We start from the raw sequence: 18956 nt of genomic DNA, 5'->3' as shown, positions 1-18956 counted from the left end.
CTGTTTCTGTCCCGCATGGGCAGGGACTCCAGGCCCAGCTGTGGGCTGGCTGAATTAATAAAAGGATACTGAGCCCACATTCCCTAAAGACTAGCAGATTTCTATGTGGACTCCACTCTAACAGCGTAACCTTCTGGCCTTTGACATGACAGCTGGAGTTCAGATCTGTTTGACTCTGAGAGGACAGCTTAGGAAGAATGTTCTCAAAGGTTTATTGGTGAGAAATGTGGATCTACATGGCCTGTGCCTTGTCTGAATTTCTAATTAACATTTTCAAGCACCTGGAATTTAATAAGCACTGAATGTGGTGCTGACTTTTGTTTTGCTTAGTCTCAGCAATACTTTACCAGATACTTCTGTTATTTCTGGTCTACAGAGACAGAAACAGAGAGCCTGCCAGGATATAGGTGTCTGACAATTTAGGAAGACTAGTGGGTTTTATCTCTGGCTGCATATTTGGTTTACCTGAAAAGCTTTTTTAAAATATATATTCCTAGGTTTAGGACAGATAAGATAGAATAGAATCCCTGGAGGTGCCATTTTAAAAATAAAACACCTTCCCAGATGATTCTAATTTACAGCAAGAGTTGTGAACCTTTGTCCTAATTTGCCTGACACTCATCCCTTACCAAGGCTTCTCAGGCAGCACTAGCGGTCAAGAGTCTGTCTGCCAGTTCAGGATATGCTACAGACATGGGCTAGATCCCTGGGTCGGGAAGATTCCCCTAGAGGAGGAAATGATAACCCACTCTAGGATTCTTGCCTGGAGAATCCCATGGACAGAGGAGCCAGGTGGGCTACAGTCTATGGGATCACAAGGAATTGGACATGACTAAGTGACTGATCATGAGTAGGAGCGTCCCTTCTCAAATCCTGATCCTGCATCAGCCACATATGCTTGAGTTAGAAACTTGTTAGAAACCCAGACTATCAGGACTTTTCCAACCTGATGTATCAGAACCTGAATTTTCAAAAAATCCCTAGGGAACTTCCTATTTGTATCGTTCTTGAAACTTTTCTATAAATCTAACATTCTTCTAAAATGAAAAGTGTTTATTAGGAAAAAAGAAAATCATGTTTGGGATACAAAGATCAAAACCTTCCCTCCAGTAGCTCAGTCCAACAAGAGAGAAGCTTATTAACAGGCAATTTGCTAAGAGTTATAACAGAAGTAATGTAGAAAGTGCTGTCACTTTATAGAAGGAAATGAGAACTGCTCTGTGGAGGAATTAAAGAGAACATCTCCTGGCTCGTCTTGTGAGGTGTGGGTGAGGTGGTTTCTCCCCTTCAGCATTGGGTTAGCATTTTTTGGGGGGCTATGGCTTTGACAGTTGGAGCACAAGGCCTCTCACCACTGTGTCATGTGCCCCGCCATGCCCTCTGCCTCTGGGTCAGTGAGTATCCCTGCTGTTGCCACATTTCTGAGGGCGAGTTCCATGGAAGGAAGGCTGCCAGCTTCCTTTGCCTTCATATAGCCTGCCCTGGGACACTGGACCCCAGGCCTCCTCCTCTGGCTCAGGCAGAGCACCAATCACCTTATAAGCACCTTTTCAGTCAGGGTCCCAAGGGTGTGGCTTCATTTATCTGGGTTGCAGAATGAAGATGATACACAGGAGAGCCACAGCTGACTCTGATAATCTTGTTGCAAGAGTGAGAAAACATCCTCTGCGAGATCAAGCCCTGATCCTTCAGAGTGAGAGCATTGACTCTAAGACCCTAGACTACCAGAGAACTAACCCTAGGGAGTATCAAATAGTGAGAACTCACACAAAGGAAACCTCTTGAATGCAAGAGGCATCACCCAACCACCCTAGCACCCTGTGCAGGATGCCTCATCTAAACAAAAACAAAGCAAAAATACAAACCCAATCAAGAGCAGATAGGGTTACCACCTCACTCAGCCTTCTTCAGAGGACATTTCAGAAACAAACAACACAATTATTGAAATTAAAAATACTCTACAAGGAATCAATAGCAGAATATCTGAAGCAGAAGAATGAATAAATGAGCTGGAAGATAAAATGGAAATAACTTCTGAAAAGCAGAATAAAGTAAAAAGAATGAAAAGAACTGAGGACAGTCTCAGAGACCTCTGGGACAATATCAAATGCACCAGCATTCGTATATATGGGTCCCAGAAGAAGAAGAGAAAAAGAAAGGGTATGAGAAAATTTTTGAAGAGACTATAGTTGAAAATTTCTTCAACATGGAAAAGGAAATAGTCAATCAAGTCCAAGAGGCACAAAGAGTCCCATACAGGATAAACCCAAGAAGAAACACACCAAGACACATACTAATCACACTAACAGAGACTAAACACAAAGAAAGAATATTAACAGCAACAAGGGAGAAGCAACAAGTAACATACAGTGGAAACCCCATATGTTTAACAGCTGATCTTTCAGCAGAAACTCTTCAGGCCAGAAGGGAATGACAGGATATATTTAAAGTACTGAAAGGGAAAAATCAACAACCAACATTACTGTACTGACAAGGATCTCATTCAGAATTGATGGAGAAATAAAAAGCTTTTCAGACAAGCAAAGTTAAGAGAATTCAGTACCACCAAACAACTGAGCGACTTCACTTTCACTTTTCACTTTCATGCATTGGAGAAGGAAATGGCAACCCACTCCAGTGTTCTTGCCTGGAGAATCCCAGGGATGGGGAAGCCTGGTGGGCTGCTGTCTATGGGGTCGCACAGAGTTGGACATGACTGAAGTGACTTAGCAGCAAACCAGCTTTACAACAAATGTTAAAGGGACTTATGTAGTCCAGAAATACAAGAGAAGAAAAAAGATCTACAAAATCAACCCCAAACAATTAAGAAAATGGCAATAGGAAGAAATATATCAATAATTACATTAAATGTAAATGGATTAAATGCTCCAACCAAAAGACAGACAGGCTGAATTGATACAAAAACAAGACCCATATATATGCTGTCTATAAGAAACCCACTTCAGACCTAAAGGCACACATAGACTGAAAGTGAGAGGATGGAAAAATGTATTCCATGCAAATGGGAAGCAAAAAAAATGCTGGAGTAGCTATCCCCATACAGACAAAATAGACCTTAAAGAAGATTACAAGAGATAAGGAAGGACACTACATAATGATCAAGGGATTAATCCAAGAGGAAGACATAACAATTGTAAATATCTATGCACCCAACACTGAAACACCTCAATACATAAGACTAACACTAACAGGCATAAAAGGAGAAATTGACAGTAACACAATAATAGTAGGTGACTTTAACTCCCCACTCACACCAATGGACAGATCATCGAAACAGAAAATTAATAAGGAAACACGAGTCTTAAATGATACATTAGATGAGATGGATCTCATTGACGTCTTCAGGCCATCCCATCCAAATGCCGAAGAATACACCTTCTTCTTAAATGCACATGGAACAGTCTCGAGGATAGACAACATCTTGGGTCACAAATCAAACATCAGTAAATTTAAGAAAATTGAAATATCAAGCATCTTCTCTGACCACAATGCTATGAGACTAGATATCGATTACAAGAATAAAATTGTAAGGAACACAAACACATGGAGATTAAATAACACATTTCTTAAATAACCAAGTTACTAAAGAAATCAAAAGGGAAATCAAAACATTTCTAGAAACAAATGACAATGAAAACAACTCAAAACCTATGGGATGCAGCAAAAGCAGTTCTAAGAGGGAAGTTTATAGTAACACAGCCCTACCTCAATAAACAAGAAAAACATTGAATAGACAACCTAACTTTACACCTAAAACAACTGGAAAAAGAAGAAGAACAACAAAAAATCCCCAAATTAGTAGAAGGCAAGAAATCATAAAGATCTGAGCAGAAATAAATGAAAAAGAAATGAAAGAAACAATAGTAAAGATTAATAAAACTAAAAGCTGGTTCTTTGAGAAAATAAAATTGACAAGCATTTAGCCAGACCCATCAAGAAAAAAAGAGAGAAGAATCAAATCAACAAAATTAGAAATGAAAAAGGAGAGGTTACAACAGACAATGCAGAAATACAAAGGATTATAACAGACCATTATGAACAACTATATGGCAATAAAATGGATAACCTGGAAGAAATGGACAGATTCTTAACCAGGAAGAAGTAAAAATTGTGAACAACACAATTACAAGCACTGAAATTGAAGCTGTAGTCAAAAATCTCCCCCCAAAAACAAAAACCCAGGACCAGATGACTTCACAGCAGAATTCTATCAAACATTTAGAGAAGAGCTAATGCCTATCCTTCTAAAACTCTTTCAAAAAATTGCAGAGGAAGGAACATTTCCAAACTCATTCTATGAGGCCACCATTACCCTGATACCAAAACCAGACAAAGACAACACAAAAAAAGAAAACTAGAGGCCAATATCACTGATGAACATAGATGCAAAAATCCTCAACAAAAGTTTAGGAAACACAATTCAGCAACACATCAAAAAGCTAATACACCATGATCAAGTTGGGTTTATTCCAGGAATGCAAGGATTCTTCAATATATGCAAATCAATCAATGTGATACACCATACTGAAAGATAAAACTGAAAGATAAAAACCATATGATCATCTCAATAGATGCAGAAAAAGCCTTTGACAAAATTCAGCACTCATTTAGAATTAGAATTCTTCAAAAAATGGGCATAGAAGGAACCTACCTCAACATAGTAAAGGCCATATATGATGAGCCTACAGCAGACATTATTCTCAGTGTTGGAAAAACGAAAGCATTCCCCCTAAGTTCAGGAACAAGACAAGGGTGTCCACTTTCCTCACTATTATTCAACATAGTTTTGGAAGTCCTAGCTACAGCAATCAGAAGAAAAAGAAATAAAAGAATCCAGATTGGAAAAGAAGAAGTAAAGCTCTCATTGTTTGCGGATGACATGATCCTCTACTCAGAAAACCCTAAAGTTAGTATCAGAAAATTACTAGAGCTAATCAGTGAATTTAACAAAGTTGCAGGATACAAGATCAATACACAGAAATCACTTGCATTTCTATATTTTTCTATGAAAATAAGAAAAAGAAATTAAGGAATCAATCCCATTCACCATTGCAACAAAAAGAATTACATAGGAATAAACTTACCTAACGAGTCAAAAGAACTGTACACAGAAAAGTATAAGACACTAATGAAAGAAATCAAAGATGACATAAACAGATGAAGAGATATTCCATGTTCCTGGGTAGGAAGAGTCAATATTGTTTAAATGACTATACTAACAAACTCAATCTACAGATTTAATGTGATCTCTATCAAATTACCAATGGCATTTTTTCACAGAACTCAAACAAAAAATTCCACAATTTGTATGGAAACACAAAAGACCCTGGATAGCCAAAGCAGCCTTGAGAATGAAGAATGGAGCTGGAGGAATCAACCTTCTTGACTTCTGATTATACTACAAAGCTTCAGTAATCAAGACAGTATGCTCCTGCTGCTGCTGCTGAGTCACTTCAGTCATGTCTGACTCTGTGTGACCCCATAGACGGCAGCTCATCAGGCTCCCCCATCCCTGGGATTCTTCAGGCAAGAACACTGGAGTGGGTTGCCATTTCCTTCTTCAGTGCATGAAAGTGAACAAAAACAGAAATATAGACCAATAGAACAAGATAGAAAGCCCAGAAATAAACCCATGTACCTATGGGTACCTTATTTTTGACAAAGGAGGCAAGAATATACAATGGGGCAAAGACAGCCTCTTCAATAAATGGTGCTGGGAAAACTGGACAGCTACATGTAAAAGAATGAAATTAGAAGACTAACACCATATGCAAAGATAAACTCGAAGTGGATTAAAGACCTAAATGTAAGAACAGAAACTATAAAACTCTTAGAGGAAAACATAGGCAGAACACTTGATGACATAAACTCAAACAAGATCCTCTATTACCCACCTCCTAGAGTAATGGAAATAAAAACAAAAGTAAACAAGTGGGACCTGATTAAACTTAAAAGCTTTTGCACAGCAAAGGAAACAGCAAGGTGAAAACACAACCCTCAGAATGAGAGAGAATAATAGCAGATGAAACTGACAAAGGATTAACTTCCAAAATATACAAGCAGCTCATACAACTCAGTGCCAGAAAAACAAACATCCCAGTCAAAAAGTGGGGAAAAGACATAAACAGACATTTCTCCAAAGAAGACATAGAGATGGCTCACAAACACATGAAAAGATGCTCAACATTGCTCATTATTAGAGAAATGCAAATCAAAACTACAATGAGATATCACCTCACACCAGTCAGAATGGCCATCACCAAAAAGTCTACAAACAATAAATGCTGGGGAGGGTGTAGAGAAAAGGGAACACTCTTGCACTGTTGGTGGGAATATAAATTGATACAGCCACTATGGAAGACGGTATGGAGATTCCTTAAAAAACTATGAATAAAACCACCATATGACCCAGCAATCTCACTCCTAGGCATATACTCTGAGGAAATAAAAATTGAAAAAGACACATGTATCCCATTTTTCATTCCAGCACTATTTACAATAACTAGAACATGGAAGCAACCTAGGTGTCCATCGACAGATGAATAGATAAAGAAGTTGTAGTACATATACACAATGGAATATTCAGTTCAGTTCAGTTCAGTCACTCAGTCGTGTCTGACTCTTTGTGACCCCATGAATCGCAGCATGCCAGGCCTCCCTGTCCATCACCAACTCCCAGAGTTCACTCAGACTCACGTCCATCGAGTCAGTGATACTCAGCCACAAAAGGGAACACATTTGAGTCAGTTCTAATGAGGTGGATGAAAACCTAGAACCCAAAGATAAATATCGTATTCTAACACATATATATGGAATCTAGAAGAATGGTAGTGAAGAACTTATTTACAGGGCAGCAGTAGAGAAACAGACATAGAGAACAGACTTATGGAAATGGGGAGAGGTGAGGACAGGGTGAGATATATTTATGGAAAGAGTAACATGGAAACTTACATTATCATATGTAAAATGGATAGCCAGTGGGAGTTTGCTGTATGGCTCAGAAAACTCAAACAGGGGCTCTGTAGCAACCTAGAGGGGTGGGATGGGGAGAGAGATGGGAGGGAAGTTCAAAAGGGAGGGGATATATGTATACCTATGGCTGATTCATGTTGAGGTTCGACAAAAAACAACCAAATTCTGTAAAGCAGTTATCCTTCAATAAATAAATAAAAGAAGAAAGAAAATTGCCCAAGAAAGGTGACATGAAGACATTCTGGGCACAGAGAAAGACACAAAGGACAATTCCTTTAAGAAAATTCTCTAATATGAAAGGAGTTTTAGAAAGAAACATAAAATTGGGTTTTGATGAAAATATAATGTTGAAAACACTGGTATATATTTTAAAAAAGATAATGCTAAACCCCAAACTGAAGATTAGCGCCAGACTAGAGATAATCTAATAATTAAAGGAAGACTTTCTTTCTCTTTTTTGAGGAAAGCAAAGTAATTAAGGACAATTAATCATTTGTAGCTAAATTAGGGCTCCTGAAGAAGATTGGGGACAGAATTTTTTGGAAGTTCTCTCTTTTGGAAATTCTTGTGACCCTACTCTCTGGCATTTGTGGGTTTCTTTGAGGTGCTGTGCTTAACTTCTCAGGGCCTTTGAAGCTGCTTGTTTTCTCTGCTGGCAGGCTGACTTCTTCTTCTTCTTCTTTTTATTTAATTTTGATTGGCATATGGTTGCTTTACAATGTTATGTTATTTTCTGCTGTACAGCAAAGGGAATCAGCCATATGTATACATACATTCCCCTCATTTTTTTGGATTTCCTTCCCATTTATGACTCCTTATTCTACCCATTGCTAAATCCTCCTCTTCCTTCAACTGGCATTCTGCCCAGAACTGCTTCTTCCAGTTTACACTCTAGGTTGGGTACCATTCTTCTGGGTTCCTATAACATCCTGTATATGTCACATTACTGTCAATTTTCTTTTTGTCTATTTATCTCATGAAACAGTAAGTACCTTGAAGGCAGGGGTTTTCCAATGGCTTCTGTGTCTCCAGAACTTCTCAGAGTTCTTGACTCAAGAAATTCGTAGAAATAAAATGAAAAATGAAAGCAATAGCCTATCTTTTCCCATAGCTGACAGTGTCAAGATGGTCTTGGAGATGGCAATAATGGATTACAAGTTCTTTACATTGATAGCTGGGGAGAAATTTAGAGACTTCAACCTGTATATAACACATGGCTGGCATATAGCAGATTCCCAATACATTTTAGGTGAGGGAAAGAATGAACATTCTCATTTAATATACAAAGGCTCTGATGTAGATTATGTTAAGGATGTCTCTCTAAGCATATTGTTAGGTGAATATAAACTCAGACATGGATCATTACTCATAAAGTAGCAATCATTTTTATGACCTCTAATTTTTAAAAAATTTTATTGAAATATATAGTTGATTTACAATGTTGTGTTAGTTTCTGGCATACAGCAAAGTGAATCAGTTGTGTGTGTGTGTGTGTGTATATATATATATATATATATATATATATATATATAAAATTTTATTTTTCATTATGGTTTATTATAAGATACTGAATATAGCTCCCTGTGCTATGTGTTCCCTGAGACCTGCCTTTGAGTGTTTGAGTGTCTCCTGCAGAGGTACGGGTCAGCAGGGGCCTGCCACAGGGGCAGGAGCTCTGGGTGCAGCAGCCCTGGGTATCACATAAGCCCTCTTAGAGGAGGTCACCATTAACCCCACAATAGAGCTGCCAGAACTTACACAGAACCAGGGAAACAGACTCTTGGAGGGCACAGACAAAAGCTAGTATGCTCCAGGACCTGGAAAGAAAGGAACAATGACCCCACAAGAGACTGACCCAGACTTGCCCGTGAGTTGCCAGGCGTCTCTGATGGAGATGTGGGTTGGTGGTGGCCTGCTGCAGGGTTAAGGGCACTGGAACCTTTTGAAGGTGGTCACTGTTACCTTCATTACCTCTATCATAGTTTGGCCTCAGGTCAAACAAAAGGGAAGGAAACCAGTCCTGCCCATCAGAACAAGACCCAGTTTCCCCCTCAGTCAGCCTCTCCCATCAGGAAGCTTCCATAAGCTTCTTATCCTTATCCATCAGAGGGCAGACAGAATGAAAACCAGTCATGAAAAACTAATCAAACTGATCACATGAACCATAGCCTTGTCTAACTCAATGAAACTATGAGCCATGCCATGTAGGGCCACCCAAGATGGATGGGTCATGGTGGAGAGTTCTGACAAAAGGTGGTCCACTGGAGAAGGGAATGGCAAACTGCTTCAGTATTCTTGCCTTGAGAACCCCATGAACAGTATGAAAAGGCAAAAAGATAGGACACTAAAAGATGAACTCCCCAGGTTGGTAGGTGCCCAATATGCTTCTGGAGAACAGTAGAGAAATAACTCCAGAAAGAATGAAGAGACAGCCAAAGCAAAAACAACACCCAGTTGTGGATGTAAATGGTGATAGAAGTAAAGTCTGATGCTATAAAGGAGAATATTGTATGAGAACCTGGAAAGTTAGGTCCATGAATCAAGGTAAATTGGAAGTGGTCAAACAGGAGATGGCAAGAGTGAACATCGACATTTTAGGAATCAGTGAACTAAAATGGACTGGAATGGGTGAATTTAAATTAGATGACCATTGTATTTACTACTGTGGAAAAGGATCCCTTAGAATAAATGGAGTAGCCTTCGTAGTCAACAAGAGTCTGAAATGCAGTACTTGAATGCAATCTCAAAAACAATAGAATGATCTCTGTTTGTTTCCAAGGTAAACCATTCAGTATCACAGTAATCCAAGTCTATGCCCTGACCAGTAATGCTAAAGAAGCTGAAGTTGAACTGTTCTGTGAAGACCTACAAGAACTTCTAGAACTAACACCCAAAAAGATGTCCTTTTCATTATAGGGGACTGGAATGCAAAAGTAGGAAGTTAAGAGATACCTGGAGTAACAGGGAAATTTGGCCTTGGAGTACAAAATGAAGCAGGGCAAAGGCTAACAGAGTTTTGCCAGGAGAATGCAATGGTCATGGCAAACACTCTCTTCCAACAACACAAGAGAAGATTCTACACATGGATTTCAGCAGAAGGTCAATACTGAAATCAGATTGATTATATTCTTTGCAGCCAAAGATGGAGAAACTCTATACAGTCAGCAAAAACAAGACTGGGAGCTGACTATGGCTCAGATTATGAACTCCTTTTTGCCAAATTCAGACTTCAATTGAAGTAAGTAGGGTAAACCCTTAGACCGTTCATGTATGACCTATATCAAATCCCTTACGATTATACAGTGGAAGTGACAAATAGATTTAAGGGATTAGATCTGATAGAGTGCCTGAAGAACTATGGACACAGGTTTGTGACATTGTACAGGCAGCAGTGAGCAAGACCATCCCCAAGAAAAAGAAATGTAAAAAGGTAAAATGGTTGTCTGAGGAGGGCTTACATAGCTGAGTAAAAAGGAGAGGTGAAAGGCAAAGGAGAAAAGGAAAGATATACTCATTTGATTGTAGAGTTTCAAAGCATAGCAAAGACAGATAAGAAAGCCTTCCTCAGTGATCAATGCCAAGAAATAGAGGAAAGAATAGAATGGGACAGACTAGAGATCTCTTCAAGAAAATTAGAGATATCAAGGGAACATTTCATGCAAAGATGAGCAAAATAAAGGACAGAAATGGTATGGACCTAACAGAAGCAGAAGATATTAAGAAGAGGTGGCAAGAATACATGGAAGAACTATACAAAAACGATCTTTATGACCCAAATAATCATGATGGTGTGATCACTCACCTAGAGCCAGACATCCTGAAATGTGAAGTCAAGTGGGCCTTAGGAAGCATCACTATGAACAAAGCTACTGGAGGTGACAGAATTCCAGTTGAGCTATTTCAAATCCTGAAAGATGATGCTGTGAAAGTGCTGCTCTCAATCTGCCAGCAAATTTGGGAAACTCAACAGTGGCCACAGGAATGGAAAAGGTCAGTTTTTATTCCAGTCCCAAAGAAAGGCAATGCCAAAGAATTTTCAAACTATCACAAAATTGCACTCATCACACATGCTACCAAATTAGCTTAAAATTCTCCAAGCCAGGCTTCAACGGTACATGACCGTGAACTTCCAATGTTCAAGTTGGATTTAGAAAATGCAGAGGGACCAGAGATCAAATTGCCAACATCCGTTGGATCATAGAAAAAGCAGGAGAGTTCCAGAAAAACATCTACTTCTGCTTTATTGACTACACCTTTGACTGTGTGGATCACAACAAACTGTGGAAAATTCTTCAAGAGATGGGAATATCAGACCACCTGACCTGCCTCCCAAGAAATCAGTATGCATGTTAAGAAGCAACAGTTAGAACTGGACATGGAACAATAGACTGATTCCAAGTCGGGAAAGGAGTATGTCAAGGCTGTATATTGTCACCCTGCTTATTTAACTTATTTGCAGAGTACATCATGAGAAATGCCAGGCTGGATGAAGCACAAGCTGGAATCAAGGTTGCCAGGAGAAATATCAATAGTGTCAGATATGCAGATGACACTACCCTTATGGCAGAAAACAAAGATGAACTAAAGAGTCTCTTGATGAAAGTGAAAGAGGAGAGTGATAATGTTGGCTTAAAACTCAACATTCAGAAAACTAAGATCATGGCCATCACTTCATGGCAAATAGATTAGGAAACAATGGGAACAGTGACAGACTTTTTTTTTTTGAGCTCCAAAATCACTGCAGTTGATGACTGCTGCCATGGACTTCAAAGATGCTTACTCCTTGGAAGAAAAGTTATGACCAACCTAGACAGCGTATTAAAAACCAGAGATGTTACTTTGCCCGCAAAGGTCCGTCTAGTCAAAGCTATAGTTTTTCCGGTAGTCATGTATGGATGTGAGATTTGGACTATAAGGAAAGCTGAACTCTGAAGAATTGATGCTTTTGAACTGTGGTGTTGGAGAAGTCTCTTGAGAGTCCCTTGGACCACAGGAAATCAAAGCAGTCAATCTAAAGGAAATCTGTTCTGAATATTCATTGGAAGGAATGATGCTGAAGCTGAAACTCCAATACTTCGCATCCAAACACCTGATGCGAAGAACTGAGTCAGTGGAAAAAACCGTGATTTGGGGCAGGATTGAGGGCAGGAGGATAAGGGGATGAAAGAGGATGAGATGGTTAGATGGCATCATGGACATGAGTTTGAGTAAACTCAGGGAGTTGGTGATGGACATGGGGTCGCAAAGAGTCAGACACGACTGAGCGATTGAACTGAAGAGGATACTGAATATAGATCCCTGTGCTATACAGTATATCCTTGTTGTTTATCTATTCTGTATATGGTAGAAAAATGGGGAATGCTTCATGAGTTTGTGTGTTATCCTTGCATAGGTACCATGATAATCTTCTCTATATTATTCCAATTTTAGTGTATGTACTCAAGGTTAGCACTTGCCTCCAGTTAATCTCCTGTACATGTCAGGTATTGGAAATGATTTATGTGTACAATGTACAATATAGTCACATTTAATTCTCTGAAAACCCTTTAAGGCTTATGTTAGGTTTGGGGACATAGATTTGAACTCAGAGGTGTATGATTGTAGAACACATGCTTTTTTCCTAATCAGTGTTCTTTCTGCTCTTCTCTGCTTCCTCCATTTCTTTAGGAAGCAGCAGAAGCTCCTTGCATCTTTCAGTTCAGTTCAGTCGCTCAGTCATGTCCGACTCTGTGACCCCGTGAATTGCAGCACGCCAGGCCTCCCTGTCCATCACCAACTCCCGGAGTTCACTCAAACTCATGTCCATCGAGTCAATGATGCCATCCAGCCATTTATCTTCCCAGAAATTGCATGGTTTGGAATCCAGGACTTGCACTTTGATTATTAATTTGTTGTGTGACCATAGACAAAAGAAGTAGATGCTGTTCCTCATTTTCCACATTCATTAGATGGACCTATTTTACTATAGCAGGGGTCCATTTATTATGCAACCAATATTTAAAAGACTAACTGATACTGGACACTGTTTTAGGTTCTGAAGATTAAAAAGAACAGAAAAGGACAGACAACACCCATTGAGGCTGAAAATAAACAAGTAAAACAAAATCAGTGATTAGTGCCAGAAAGCAAATAGAACATGGTGACAAGAATGGATGGAGTAGATACGGGTGAAGATATCCATGGATGTGGTGGTCAGGCTGTCTCCTTCAGGAAGTGACATTTAAGGGGAGACCTGTAAATGAAGCAGACATCAGCCATGAATACATTTGGAGGCTCAGATTTCTGGGCAGCCAAACACTCAGGGGAGAAATCCTAATGCCAGAAGAGCCCTTGTTGTTGGAGGACCACTGAGTCCCGTGTGGCTGGTGGGAAGAGAGTAGGAGGAGATGAGACAGAGCTTGACAGGTCCAGATTATGGAGTCACAGTCAGTGGTATAGACTGTTTCTCAAATGCTAGCTTGCAGATACTCCACAGAAATTCACAATGATGGTCTCACGTCTTTGATACCTTTGACATCTTTGATACTTCTTCCAACGTCTCTGCCACTTTTCATGTCTTTGGGAAAATCCTTCCTTAGGAGTCATTTCCCAGAATAGAAACTAGAATCTTGCTTCCTCAGCGTCTTGTGCATCAAAGACTTGTATGACCCAGGCTCTGTTGATCAGAGGTTCAGAGGTAAGTCTTCCAATCAGAAGTTAATGACAAGAAACAGGCACCATGGAATTCATTCTGGCATTGATAGTGGCTGATACATTTCATCCGCAGGGCCTGCCATGCAGAGTTTCTAATATAGCATCTGGTCCCCAGATCCTGTTAGCAAAAAGGACTTTAGTGAGAACGCCTGGTGATGGCGGCAGTGCTGAGCACACAGCACCGTGTGTTTGATGCTCTTGGGCTGGTTGATGCTCTTATTTTGGTACTCTTTCTGACTGCGTAGCTTAGTTCTTTGGCCATCGTGGAGTTTCTGTGAGTCTGTAATCGCCTTCCATAAATTTCTTTTTACTTAAATTTACTAGAGTGCATTTCTGTTTGCAATTCAGAGCCCTGTGCCAATGACCCCAACTTGAAATAAGAGTCAGAGAAATTTACTACCTGTATTTGAGAAGAATAAGATCTAGAGATTCATTTCAGCTTTTTTTTTTTTTAATTTAATTTTATTTTTAAACCTGAAACACTGTATTAGTTTTGCCAAAAATCAAAACGAATCCACCACAGGTATACATGTGCTCCCCATCCTGAACCCTCCTCCCTCGTCCCTCCCCATACCATCCCTCTGGGTCGTCCCAGTGCACCAGCCCCAAGCATCCAGTATCATGCATTGAACGTGGACTGGCGACTCGTTTCATATATGATATTATACATGTTTCAATGCCATTCTCCCAAATCAGCCCACCCTCTCCCTCTCCCACAGAGTCCAAAAGACTGTTCTATACATCAGTGTGTCTTTTGCTGTCTCATACACAGGGTTATTGTTACCATCTTTCTAAATTCCATATATATGCGTTAGTATACTGTATTGGTGTTTTTCTTTCTGGCTTACTTCACTCTGTAGAATAGGCTCCAGTTTCATCCACCTCATTAGAACTGATTCAAATGTGTTCTTTTTAATGGCTGAGTAGTACTCCATTGTGTATATGTACCACAGCTTTCTTATCCATTCAGCTGCTGATGGACATCTAGGTTGCTTCCATGTCCTGGCTATTATAAACAGTGCTGCGATGAACATTGGGGTACACGTGTCTCTGTCCCTTCTGGTTTCCTCAGTGTGTATGCCCAGCAGCGGGATTGCTGGATCATACAGCAGTTCTATTTTCAGTTCTTGGGTGAATTAGTGACCAAACGTTACCTAAACACTGCTTATTTCAAAACCCTATTTCTCATATTTTTATTTGTAAAACTAGTATTTGTAAATGTATCCCAGTAATGAAAGCCTACTTAATTCTTTGCAGACATTAATGGGAAGACAGACTAATTATTGATTTTTTTTTTTTTTCTGGAAACTTCTTTATTGACCTCCCTTAACTTAAAGAGTAGGATGTTCAAAGATGCTACTTTCCCATTACACTTAAAGATCTCTCCAGGCTCCCAGATACATCTTTGATGAGGTATACGTTATCTTGAACAACTCACTGAGAGCGTCCCTTCCCCCTTATAGGTAAAGATAAATAATTATTTAATTATTAACCACAATCTTAAACATATACTCATTTTAAGAAAAATTTTTGGTGTCTGTTTAGTCGTCATTATTTCAGTAGTACACGAAACCAGTCTTTTATGAGGTCTCCTGTGTTGCATCTGAGAAAGGGCTTCTGAAATTTAAGTGGTTCTTAATAGCTGTGCAGAAGAGAGGTGAAAATATGTTTATAATTATCACACCCCCATCTGTTCAGTAATTGTGCCAGGCTGTTCTTGGAAGGGTTGTTGTAGTTTCTTCTCTAAAATGGATTTCCATTTTTCTGCCACTCTGGCTGTCTCTCCACTCTGTGTTAAAGTTCTGAATCTTTACTAACGCATGCCACTTTTGTTTCTTAGGATGTATTCTTTCATTTGTAGCTAAATTTGTTTTCTTTTTCATTGACATGTCAGTTGGATGCAGTGCTCATCACGATGATTGTACTAGTGAATAAAATTGCATCTCCAACATCTCAGTAGGTGAAAATGATGGTTATTTCTTGGAAATATTTCACATGTTGTTTACCTTAATGGGAAATGCTCACTGCTACAAATAGGAGGGAAAGACGTACCCAGTTTTCTTGTTTAAAGGCCTTATCTCCCATGATACCAGTATACATATTTAAGAGTACTTACTTTGATTGTCAATTGAAAATAATATTTTTGATTCAGTGTCTTTATGGGAGATTTAATCACTAGGCTTATACATATTTAGGTTTTGCCTTTGCTGATGAATTTTTAGAAACTTCTTGCCTTGATCATGCTTTGGTGGTAAGTTTTTGGTGAATACTTTTATAGTCACCTGAATGTTATTATCTAGGGATATTCTCTTTATGGATTTCAAGACACAATGCCTAGGGTGGAAAATTTTCATTCTGGAATATATTTTCTGGTTGTCACTATTCCTCCTTTTGTCTTAATAGATACATGATACACATTTTAAATTATGCATTACAGCTGGAGATGTGTGCTTGTTGTCTCATCAGGAAGATTTTGAGAAATTGAAAGGAAATCTTTTAAATAGACATTGCTAGATGATGGGAATATGATGGTTTATTATTTTATTATGTTACTTTATATATGTTTGATTTTTTTCTTTTAATAAAACATTAAAAAGAAGACATTATATCTTAGACTAGTATAACCCTATGACTTAGGCAATTCACCAGGCTTCACTGAGCTTCAGTATCCTAAACAAAGAAAATACATAAAGAAATAAATGCTCTATTTATAGGATTAGGACTTTGTCATGGACTGAATGCGCTAGTGTTCCAGTGTGGATTGTATTCTGAAATACTATTCACATGTTGAGTATTAATTATAGAAGGATTTTGTGCAAGTGTCACTTAACATTGATTAACCTAAAAAGAACTGGACAGAGATTTGTATAATTAGGTTTTGTATTAGAATAACAAGGTCAGAGAAGCCAGAAGAGGGCATGCGTTGCCTTTAGAAGGTGGCCATTTAGGAAATGGTGGACCACAACTAAGCATAACATAGGGTGAGAAACTTTATTTTTTGTATTTGTGCAATAAATGGTGATCCTAGTTAAAAATAGATAACTGTTTTTTTAAATTGGGAGATTTCTTAATATTATCTTTCTTAAATTAATACCAGTTTCATGGTTGAGGGTCTTCAAAATTAGAGCATCTGTCACTGTAGGTGGACAGGCTAGCTTCAGAGGGAGTCTCATGAGAATTTATATCTGCTCTAAAGGATTGATTTTGAAATAATCCATTATGAACATTTGTCCAGTTAATAAGACAATATTTATTCAAAGTTTACTGTATACTTGGAAATGTGCACAAGTCTCAACATAAATTATTGTATTTTTCTCATTGCCACATAAGAAAAAATACTGTTATCTTTTGTTATATAGATGAGGCAGGTCATTATGGCTCAGAGGTTAAATATCTTGCCCAAGTTTAAATAAACACAAAAATGATAGAATTAAGACTAGAACTTGCCATTTTAACTATAGAATGTATGGTCTTTACTATACCATATTGATTCTTCATAACAGTTATTTTAGCCTAGGCTTTTTTCTAAACTTTTTTTTTTTTTTTTTCTGCCTCTATTTCTGTGCTTCTTTATTCAACCATGTAGGCAAGTATACACCAGTACTTTTCTATAATGGTCCAGAAAGTCTGTTTTTGAAGTGGAGAGAATTCAAATGAAAATATATAAATACATATAGGTAATCATATTGTATTAATTTCCCTAGGACTACCATAACAAATGGGGCTTCCCCAATGGCTCAGTGGGTAAAGAATCCATCTGCAATGCAGGAGACACAGGAGACATGCGTTCATCCCTGGGTTGGGAAGATCCTGGGAGGAGGAAACAGAGGAAACTAGGCTACAGTCAAAAGGGTCGCAAAGAGCTGGACAGGACTGAATGACTAGGAATGCACTCTCTGTTAACTCTGTTAGTCACTCAGTAATGTCTGGCTCTTTGAGGCCCTATGGACTGTAGTCCACCAGGTTCATCTGTCCATGGAATTCTCTAGGCAAGAATACCAGAGGGGGTAGCCATTCCCTTCACCAGGGGATCTTCCTGACCTAGGGATTGAACTAGGGTTTCCTGTATTGCAGTGGATTCTTTACCATCTGAGCCAACAGGGAAGCCCAAATTAGTAGACTTCACTTATTAGAGCAGTTTTGGTGGTGGTAGTGATTAAATCGCTAAGTTGTGTCCAACTCTTGCGACCCTATGGACTGTGGCCTGCCAGGTTCCTCTGCCCATGGGACTCCCAGGCAAGAATACTGGAGTGGGTTGCCATTTCCTTCTCCAGGGGATCTTCCCCACCCAGGGATCAAGACCAAGTCTCCTGCATTGCAGGTGGAATCTTTACCAAGAGAGCCACCAAGGAAGCCTGATTTATCAGCACCACCTGGGATGCCCCTAAGCATGCACACACCATAACAAATATCACAAACTTGGTGGCTTAAAACAAGAGAAATATGTTTTCTCACATTTCTGGAGGCCAAAGAAGTCCAAAATCAATGTGTTGGCTAGGTTGATTCCTTCTGGACCACTGAGAGAAAATCAATTAATGGTTTTCCCGTAGCTTCTGATGAAAGCTGGCAATCCTTAGCATTCTTTGGCTTGTAGCTTCATAACTCCAGCCTTGGCCTCTGTTTTTGCTTGGCAATTTCTTTGTCTTTCTGTGTTTCAAATTTCCCTCTCTTTTATATAGACACTGACTGGTCTTTGGCTGTAGCTGCTAAGCTGTTTCAGTCATGTCCGACTCTGTACCACCCCATAGACAGCAGCCCACCAGGCTCCCCCGTCTCTGGAGAGCCCACCCCAAATCCAAAGTGATCTCATCTTAGATTTTTAACTGAATTAATTACCATCTGCGAGTGAAAGTTTCTCTGTCATGTCTGACTCTTTGTGATGCTATGGACTATAGCCTGGCAGGCACCTCTGTCCATGGAATTGTCCAGGCCAGAATACTGGAGTGGGTAGCTGTTTCCTTCTCCAGGGGATCTTCCCAACCCAGGGATGGAACCCAGGTCTCCAGCATTGTGGGCAGATTCTTTACCAGCTGAGCCACCAGGGAAGCCCAAGTACTGGAGTTGATAGCCTATTCCTTCTCCAGGGGATCTTACCGACCCGGGAATTGAACTGGGGTCTCCTGCATTGCAGGTGGATTCTTTACCATCTGCCAAGACCCTATTAACAAATAAATTTACATTCACAGGTACCAAAGGTTAGAATTTGGACATATCTTTTGGGGGGCCACTATTTGTCCCACTACTTATTTTGAACATTTGTTTTAAAGAAG

The 18956-nt window shown here is 39.3% G+C and overlaps 1 protein-coding gene and 1 non-coding gene across 5 annotated transcripts in view; one reads left to right on the top strand and one right to left on the bottom strand.

Moving 5' to 3' along the window:
* GULP1 (GULP PTB domain containing engulfment adaptor 1) overlaps positions 1–18956 on the top strand; it is a 340099-nt gene that overhangs the window by 57185 nt on the left and 263958 nt on the right. The window lies entirely within an intron of this gene.
* On the bottom strand, positions 12341–12445 carry LOC112583038. The gene has a single exon (XR_003107401.1). It is a non-coding gene; the product is annotated as a U6 spliceosomal RNA (small nuclear RNA).

This window comes from Bubalus bubalis, chromosome 2 (assembly GCF_019923935.1).
Source record: "Bubalus bubalis isolate 160015118507 breed Murrah chromosome 2, NDDB_SH_1, whole genome shotgun sequence".
NCBI lineage: Eukaryota > Metazoa > Chordata > Mammalia > Artiodactyla > Bovidae > Bubalus > Bubalus bubalis.
The sequence above is the reverse complement of the archived record's forward strand: the minus strand, read 5'-3'. Positions and strand labels throughout refer to the sequence as shown.